Below are 9,949 nucleotides of genomic sequence, written 5' to 3'. Positions count from 1 at the left end.
GCTTTCGGAATCAGATGATTTGGAGCCTGAGGACCTAACTGCTTGTGGTATATGGCTGTTCCCAATCTCATAACCCTGGCAGTAACCGTAACAAGACTGAGTCTGAGGCCTCTTGACACAAACGACTGTCTCGTAATGGTTCCGACTATTCTCCAAATATATGCCCTGCTTAGACACCTCTAAACCATTAGATCTGTATTCAATCCAACGGTTGGTATAGTATGTATATATGCTTACCCCCAACATGTCTGCAGCTGCTTGAATCTCCACTTCGGTCGCCCAACTACCTAAACAATTCATGTTGGACTCCGTAATGTACTCTGACACTGAACGGTAACACACTCTCAGGATGGTCCTATACATATGTTGTTTGCTCTGTAGCTGCTGCACCACCGCATTTCGAATTGGCTCATGGTACTCCTCTGTACCACACAGTGCTTCACTGACCGCTCTGAAGAAACAATTTCCGTCACCTTTTATTTTCACATTCTTACACGGAGCACCTAACACACCAGACGCAGTATGACTGAGAGACCTCTTCTTGCACTGCACCTTCAGCCTAGTGCACAGCAGCTGGGCATCTTCAACTGTAACAGGGTTGAACTGCAGCTCTCTGCATGTGCTGCCACTAACAAAGTCAATGTCCGAGTCGTCGCTACTGTCATTCTCCTTTGCTGTATTACAATATCTGAGTGTATAGAAAGACTCTGATTTCCCATGTGCCATTATACACTCTGTTCTGCTTCCTGAGAGACGTCAGTATGGTCATTAATATATCGCTTTGGCCCCTATTGTCAAAGACCCACAGTTCTGCAGACTGAGTCATAATAGGGCGGGCCTAAGGAAAGCGTCATCAATCACACAGAGCTTAACAGAAGCCACAGGAGCCTATAAGGCTTCCATGCTTGCTGACTGAGTCATAATAGGGCGGGCCTAAGGAAAGCGTCATCAATCACACAAAGCTTAACAGAAGCCACAGGAGCCTATAAGGCTTCCATGCTTGCTGACTGAGTCATGATAGGGCGGGCCTAAGGAAAGCCTCATCAAACACACAGAGCTTGACAGAAGCCGCAGGAGCCTAGAAGGCTTCCAGGCTTGCTCACTGTGAGGGCTTGGGTAGCCTTGTTATAGTTTATAATGCTGTTGAATGCAAGTAAAAAATAAAGTATGCTCAGACAAGCAACTGTCAAGTGTTACCAACTGTACTTTATTGATAAAAGAGGTCCACATCACCATAGTACCAAATGAATACAATATAACATTTCAACTGTTAGGATAATTACATCTCCCCCATACTTTCTCGGAGCAGTGTCAGATTCAGAACTCAGGTCCCCCATCCATACCACGATATTCTCCGTCAAGGTCAAGTCCCCCATCCACACCCAGGTAGTCTTCTTCAAGCACAGGTCCATCACTGATTACACTGTGTTTTTCGTACAGATGCATACATAGAGACAAGTGGATTGTTGCAACGAAGATGAACAGGTTACCCATAATAGTCCTACTTGTTATAGCTGATACCTCTTCCCCAGTGTTGATAAATGTAAACTCTTGTAACAACCCAAACTGACTTATAAGTACTTCCCTGTATTAGTGCGTTGGCTAGAACATCAAGTGTTGGATAACTGATACGTGGTTTGCTACACTACTGAAAGCTGGATCTATTGTCACAGCCTCCAAATTCCACAGACAGGATACAACATAAAGTTTTGGATAACTGAGAGGTTGTGGTGGACACTCACAGATTCAACATTACGGCCAAGGGCCCTGTGTGCGAAGTGACAGGCTGTCCCCCGTACTGCCCTTGGGCCCCGTGTGAGTTTGGGTATTGATTCTAAAAACGCCCCCCCTCCTGCACTACCTTCCCTTGGTTGTGGATATTGTGCCTTTTGGGTATGGTTGTTGTTACATAACCCTCCCGTTGTCCTTCTATTATGCCTAGCACACAGTGTCCCCCCCCGGGTCACTCTGTCCCGTCTTGGCTAAAGGCCCAGTGGGCACAAGTGTGACAGTATGGGTGTGAACAGCCTTTGCAGATGTATTTCTTACACCTGCAGCACGCTGTGTGTGTCTTGGCGTCCTTCTTGGGTGGGCAGACCTGACACCTCTTCCTCTTACTCGCCCCCAGCGGTGCGGCCGGGGCGGCGGCGGCGGCCGGGCCGGCGGCTCGCTCGCGGGCCTGCGGACGAGCCTCGGCGGATACACGCTCGCCCCGGATGACTTTGACAAGTGCGGACGCGGCTTCGGTGCGGGGGAGACGCTGCCTTCTTTGGATCAAGGGCTTCACGAGCGCCTTTCCGAGCTGCTCCAGGAACACCCTCCTCTTGTTCCGCTTCCCGGGCATCCAGTCGGGGTTGATCTCTCGCCATATGACAAAGGCGTTGTAGGAGGACACGTCGAGGATGTTGTGGAAGATGACCAGGGGCCAGCGGGCGGTCATCCGTCTGCAGCTGTAGGTCCCGACCACCTTGTCTAGGTTGTCCACGCCGCCCTTGTTGCAGTTGTAGTCTAGGATGAGGGCCGGCTTCCGGTCTCGGCGATCGCTGACGTCGGGCTCCGCGTGCCGCGTGCTCAGAAGCAGCACGTTCTTATTTCTCTTTGCCAGGTAGGACACTAGAGTGGCGGTGGGCGTGAAGGCGAACCTGGAGGACGAGACCTGTCTGCCCTTGGACTGGAGCAGCGCGGGAGGGAGCTCGGGCTTGTTCTTTCGCACCGTGCCCACCATGGTGAGGTTCCTCTCGAGGAGCCGCTGCCCGAGTTCGTAGGAGGTGAAGAAATTGTCACACGTGACGTTGTGACCGGCCGGCAGTCCCTCGGTCAGATCGAGGACGACGCGCGCGCCCTGGTTCTTCTCGGGGTATCCGCCGGCCGCCTTGCCGGTGTACACTTGCATCTTCCAAGCGTAGCTGGACTTGGCGTCGCAGGCCACCCACGACTTGATGCCGTATTTGGCCGGCTTGCTGGGAATGTACTGTCGGAAAGGACAGCGTCCTTGAGGCGAGGGAGAGGGGAGGGAGAGGAGAGGGAGAGGAGAGGGAGAGGAGATTAGCAGGAGATTAGCAGCGTCATCGTTACAGGCTCACCATCGGGGCGCACTGCGTTTACGTTACACGCAGCCGCCGCCGCCGCCGCCCGTGCCACTGCCCATTGCTACTGCTGCCCATTGCTACTACTGCCGATTGCTACCGCTGCCCGTGCTACTACTGCCCGTGCTCTCTACGCTACACGTACATACACAGATACATTGACTGCTACCGCTCTCTATGCACAGATACATAGACTGCCCGTGCTCTCTACGCCACGCGTACATACGCAGATACATTGACTGCTACCGCTCTGTATGCACAGATACATAGACTGCCCGTGCTCTCTACGCCACGCGTACAAACACAGATACATAGACTGCTACCGCTCTCTATGCATAGATACATAGACTGCCCGTGCTCTCTACGCTACGCGTACGTACACAGATGCATAGACGGTACCTCTGAACGGGACCAGTTGTTCGTCCACCGTCACTTCGGGCCCCGGGTTGTAGAGGGCCTGCAGCCGCTCCTCCCACAGGTCCCACACCTCTCTCACGGCCGCCAGTCTGTCGGTGGCGAGTCTCGCGGGTCTCGACTGGCGGTCGTCGAATCGCAGCAGCCTCGAGTACTTGTGAAACGCCTTGAGCGGCATGGTGGCGCGGAACACGGTCCTGCCGCTCTCGGCGTCCCACAGGCTGGCCGCGGCCTCGCCTCGGGACCTGTAGACGCCGGCTAGGATCAGCAGCCCTACGTAGGCGCGCAGGTCGGTGGAGTCCATGGGTCGCCAGCCGTCGCCGTATTTTCTCACCCCCTGCAGATTGGTCATGTCCACGATGATCCTTTCTATCGCCGGTGTGACAAACAGCCGGAAGGCGGACTCGATGTCGAGCGCTCGCGACGCGGCGTAGGCCGTGGGGCCCGGCGTCACGGCGGGGCAGGGCGGGCGGATGGCGCGGGGTCGGTCCGGGCCGCGATAGGCCGCGGAGGACCATTTGATTTTGCCGTTTTTCGACAGCAACGTCTCCCTTTCTCGCTCTGGCTCTCTGGCTCTGTCTGGCTCTCTGTCTCGCTCCTCTCGGGCAGCGGCCGCGTCTCCCTCCGGCTCTTCCTCCGGCTCTTCCTCCGGCTCTTCCTCCGAAGAGGAGCTCGACCGCGAGGCCGAGTCGTCTCCGTAGTCGTCCGCGTCGCGCTCGGGGTTGTATTCCTCACCGTCTTCATCTTCCGAAACGTCCTCCTCTTCGGAATCGCAGTAGTCTTCTTCGTCTTCTTGGTCGACGCTGGAGGATATCTGTTCCAGGACCTGAGCCGCGCTGAAACCGGGACTGCGAGGCGTCGTAGGCGGAGGCAACACGCTCGGCGGGGTCGTATTCCTCGTCGTCGTCGTCCTCGTCGTCGTCGTCCTCATCATCGTCCTCATCTTGTTCTTCTTGTTGTTGTTGTTGTTGTTGTTGTTCTTGTTGTTGTTCTTCTTCTTGTTCTTCTTCTTCCTGACAATATTAGTAGGCTCTCTACGCCCTGCTTACTGTCGTAGGCGGAGGGCTCACGTTCGGCGGGGTCGTATTCCTCCTCGTCGTCGTCCTCGTCGTCGTCCTCGTCGTCGTCCTCTTCGTCGTCCTCTTCTTCTTCTTCTTCCTGACAATATTAGTAGCCTCTCTACGCCCTGCTTACGGTGGCCACGTGAATGGGACGAGGCACGCGAATGGACGAGGCGCGTGGTCGGCCCTGCCTGCTCCTTCGGCCCTTCGGCCCTTCGCCCCTTCGGCCCTTCGGCCCCTTGGCCCCTTCGGTCCCATCCGGGACGCTCGGCTGGCCTACCCGCGTGATAGCACCGAGGTCGTGCACAGAGTTGGTGGGGACAACTGGTCCCTGCCGGGGTCACTCCGACCCGGCCCAGACAGAGGGGAACAACTCCTAACACAGGCCCCGGGTCACTCCGACCCGGCTCAGACAGGGGTAGGAGGGGAGGGTTTACAACATACACCTTGCTAACGCCGCCGGGGTCTCTCTGACCCCAGGCCCCCGGAACAGAGGGGAACAACTCATAACGCAGGGCTTACAACAGGGCTCGGGTCAATGTGACCTGGCCCAGACAGGGGTAGGAGGGTTACAACATACACCTTGCTAAACGCTGCCGGGGTCTCTCTAACCCACACAGACACTGGGAATCGACTCGGAACGCTGGCCGGTGGTCACTCTGTCCCGCCGAGGCAAGGGGAAGGTTGTCTAACAACAGCCATACCCGAAAGGCACAATTTCCACAACCAAGGGAAAGTAGTTTGTAGGGGGGCGTTTTTAGATTCGATATCCAAACTCACACGGTGCCCAAGGGCCCGTTTGGGGCAGACACGCCGTATTCGACACAGGCCCTTGCCCGGAATGTTGAGAATGTCAATTTTGGGGCAGGACCTTTTACTAGTATCCAGCAGGTGGTGGTGTTGGGTCACTGTGACCCCGGCCTGCCGGGGTCTCTCTGACCCACACAGACACGGGGGAAGCGACAGGTGACGCTGCCGAGGGTCACTCTGACCCCTCTGACGTCACTATGACCCCGCCCACACAGGGGCAGGGGCAGGAGGGTTACAACATACACCTTGCTAACGCCGCCGGGGTCACTCTGACCCCTCTGACGTCACTATGACCCCGCCCACACAGGGGCAGGAGGGTTACAACATACACCTTGCTAAGGCTGCCGGGGTCACTCCGACCCACACACAGACACGGGCAATCAACTCGGAACTGCCCGGGGTCGCTCTGACCCGCCGAGACAACGGGAGGGTTAAGCTAATACAGTGTCAGTTTATGTTCAAATCCTTGCAGAGGGATTGGGCAGACAATTGTTAATCCTGAATTTTGTTCATGTTCCGGGGGCAGCTATTTTCTCTGAGTTCAAGCACTATAAACCCAAGAAGGGGTTTACAAGCACAAAATGTTTTGCCTTCATGGAAATGGATGAGATCAAACCTGGTCCCATTGTGATCGAGTTGTGAGTGACACATTTTGTGTTTTCCAGATTAACTTTCTTTAAATGTACTCACTATTTTATTTTAAGATGAAAATAAATTAAATAACTATTTATTTTGAGAATCTCAGATTTTAGCTATTTTTGGTGGGGGTGGGGGGGTTCTGGTTCAGTCTGCCCTTTGAGTATACCGTTTGAATGAATCACTTATTTATGCTATCGGACGGCAGGTACAAGAAGCCTACTGACTTCAAGAGGAAGAAGCTCCAGCTCCTGACCAAGAAGCCACTCTATCTCCACCTCCACCAGACGTTGCACAAAGATTAATAACCGAGGTCACAGAGTAGAGCACATCAAGAAAGCAGCAGCGCCACAGAATTCCACTGTAGTCATCAGACATCCAGTAAAGTTTGGTGTAGCGACTCCCTATCCGCCTCCACTCACATCAACAATACTAAACCCAGCAGGCCCAAATGCCACAACCTCAACTCTGTGATAGGACGGCCCTGGATGACACATATTAACTACAGCGGTGACAGCACACTACTGTATAATGCTGCTTCGTAACCCAGTGGGAGGTGGGAATTTACCAGTTGTGAAGTCGTAAATACCAGTTGGATGCATTCAACTTGTTGAGAAAAGATCATTTGGCTAATGGCCAACAAGCTGCCTAAACCATAAACTAAAAGCTATCATGCTGGTAAACAAATGAGTGTTAAAAAACATATTAATAGATTGCTTTTTATAAATAATGTTTTGTTGCATTTAATTGCAAAAAAATGCTGTTATCCAGGTAATTTCCTAATTAGGTGACGTCAGAGGTCAGCATGTGGGAGAAGTGGGAGCTCAGGATGATGTATGAGTTTCCCACTAGTAATTACCAGTTGGAGGGCCTTTCAAATGGTAAATTCCCACTTGGTTACAAAACGCAGTATTTGACCCCTCTGGTGCCAATTAGCGATCACTTTTTTTCTCCTCTCTGCATGATGCTCAATGGAAAAGAAGAGTTGAGTTAGCAATTGGTACTGTATGTCAAACAACCAGCCTCGTCTTTAGTCTTCCTCTGCCTTTCCCTTTGGGGATGAAAGAGAATCAACATGATCATAGGTGCTCAAGCGGTCTATTGATGATGTCATATCCTGGTGCTGACACTGCCACAGTGAAAATATATAACTGCCCTGTTCATTTACTTACATCCTTATCACTGATCTGGCGTTATTTAATAGGTAAAAGTAATATATTGGGATATTTGCTTTAATCTATCACATTAGATGTGTGATTATTTCAAGGATGGGAGGAAGGATGCATATTTTTTAGCATTCAAAAATGATTCTGAGATGCTATGATGTCATCCTACATTTACATTTAAGTCATTTAGCAGACGCTCTTATCCAGAGCGACTTACAAATTGGAAAGTTCATACATATTCATCCTGGTCCCCCCATGGGAATTGAACCCTGGTCCCCCGTGGGAATTGAACCCACAACCCTGGCGTTGCAAGCGCCATGCTCTACCAACTGAGCCACACGGGACCTACTTTGAAGAATCTCAAATATAAATTATATTTAGATTTGATTAACACTTGTTTGGTTACTACATGATTTCATAGTTTATGTCTTCACTATTATTCTACAACGTAGACAATCATCAAAACAAAGAAAAACCCTAGAATGAGTAGGTGTGTCCCAACCCTTGACCGGTACTGCATCTATAGCATGAGGTCAAGTTACAATACCTAACAGTAGGTAAAACTTCAAACTAAAACTAGTTCAGAAGAAAAACAGCTTATTTCAGCTGTAATGAACGACAGGACTTAGGAACATGCTTAAATGTTTTAGATCGTATATGTTATGTTGACGTGAAGACCATCTCTGATATAGACCGATACATACTATTATTAAATAAACACCGCACCCAAGTCAAGTGTGTTTAGTATCTTCAACATGTTGGGGCAGCGTCTAAAAACGTTCATTACTGCACACTGTAGCAAAACGTTATGCAACGGAAAAACAGACGTTTCTTATTGGACAAATTCAGGTCAGTACCCTCCCTGTTTCGGTCCGTTTTCTTCGGTTTGGTGTCTAGTGAATAAGACCCTGCTGTTGCTCCAAGCCAACACCAACCCAGGACAAGCTGGTATCCTGGTTCTGTAAGATGTGCCCCTGCAGTTCGGCTAAAATCACTGTAATAATCTCCATCCATCCACAGGGAGACCGCCAGTCACTGTCCCCTACAGTACGTTATGAAACAAACCATATGCGTTCTTAACTAGGAACAACTTTGTTTCTTCAGAGCAACGTAGCCTTTAGTCTTTAAAATGTTGCTAATGCTAGTTAGCATGGTAGCGTTACATTGGCTTACTGTAGTTTTTTGGTGTAGGTGCTCGTGCAGGTCCCGTTATAAAGGGAGTTGAAAAGGATGCTGCATGTAACTGAAGTTGACTTTTACCTTTGTTTTGAATGCTGTTCCCATCAAGGCCACACTGGCTAACCACTATTAAAACATTGTCTCCTTTTTATTATTATTTTTTTTTTTTGTAATGGCACTAACTGAATACACTTATGGTGCTTTCAAGACAACTGGGAACTCTGAAAAGAATTTGGTCAAATCATGACGTCAGTGATCATCGGGTCGAAAAGTCAGAGCTCTAGAAAGGTGCCAGAGTTCCCGACGTGGAATTCCGAGTTGGATGACTTAAAAGATTTCTCCCAGTCGGAGCTTGTTTTTTTCAGAGTTCCCGGTTGTCTTGAACACACCGAAGTCGGATATTTCTGAGTTCCCAGTTGTTTTGAACACGGCATTAAGAGACACTAATCAGTGCATATTATTGTGTGTGCTGTACGACAGGGTTGACGATTGTCAATACAGTGTTGTGCTTTTGGTAACAGGTTGTGATAAAATGAACATTTATCATTGGACTGACAATTTACACTGCTTTCATTTTTAATAAACAAAATGCTGTTTGAATAGTGGTCCTTCTTTACACTTACTAAAGGAGCGAAACCTAACATGTCAAATTTTCACTGGGCTTGTTTGACATTGCAGGTGACTGCTGACTGATATATAAATGACCTTGCATCATAAAATAAACGACTCATTATTTGTAGATCAGTTAGTCATAATGAATCACATATTTGATTCTCACTAACATAGCCACTGCCGCGTAAGACTAGTGAAGGCTTTGCAGGAGTGCCCATAGTAATTACCAGAATTACCCACTTAAATCAGGAATAAACAGATGGGTATTACTGTAGCAGTTATTGTTAGCATGTACAAAGAGAGCAAATTCAAGTGTTGGGTTACTGTAGACTAGAGCAGGGTTTCGCAAACTCGGTCGTGCCGCCCCCCCCCCCCCCTCCGGGTGCACATTTTGGTTTTTGCCCTAGCACAGCACAGCTGATTCAAATAATCTAAACTTGATGAGTTGATTAATAGAATCAACTGTAGTGCTAGGGCAAAAGGACTGAGTTTGGGAAATCCTGGACTATAGCATAAGACTCATCAATCCCTTGTATGCCCTTACTTTTCCCTGTGTCATTCACTCAGCACCACTTTCAGTGTACAGTATGTTGGTGACAGGCAGAGCAGAGCCCCACTACACAGTCATTTGACAGCCTCGATAACAGTGTACATCATAACATTACAGATATGCCAATAATCACTCAGGTGTTTTGGTAGTGGTAAATATTGTCGGTGGGTACAAAGAAACGTTCTGGGACCTACAGAGAGTAAAACATTTCTAACCAAAGCATGCAATGATAAACATTTAATGCAAATAGTCTTTAGTCACGGGCAACATTTTTTGTTATTTTCTTTTTATTGAAAATAGATAAATGTGATGCATCCCTGATGTAACATAAGAACAAAAAAAGAAACAAATGTGAAGGTCATATGACAGGTGTTCAGTTAGTGGGTGATTACTGGCTTTTCACATGTAATACAGCTACCCATACAAAACAAAATG

At 49.4% G+C, this 9,949-nt stretch overlaps 1 long non-coding RNA gene across 1 annotated transcript; it reads left to right on the top strand.

Annotated features, from left to right (window-relative positions):
• Positions 1 to 5,810: 5,810 nt before the first annotated feature.
• Positions 5,811 to 8,952, top strand: LOC129848135 (uncharacterized). The gene is made up of 2 exons (XR_008758498.1): positions 5,811 to 6,009; positions 6,216 to 8,952. It is a non-coding gene; the product is annotated as an uncharacterized LOC129848135 (long non-coding RNA).
• Positions 8,953 to 9,949: the final 997 nt, after the last annotated feature.

Source organism: Salvelinus fontinalis, unplaced genomic scaffold (genome assembly GCF_029448725.1).
Source record: "Salvelinus fontinalis isolate EN_2023a unplaced genomic scaffold, ASM2944872v1 scaffold_1005, whole genome shotgun sequence".
Taxonomy (NCBI): Eukaryota; Metazoa; Chordata; class Actinopteri; order Salmoniformes; family Salmonidae; genus Salvelinus; species Salvelinus fontinalis.
The sequence above is the reverse complement of the archived record's forward strand: the minus strand, read 5'-3'. Positions and strand labels throughout refer to the sequence as shown.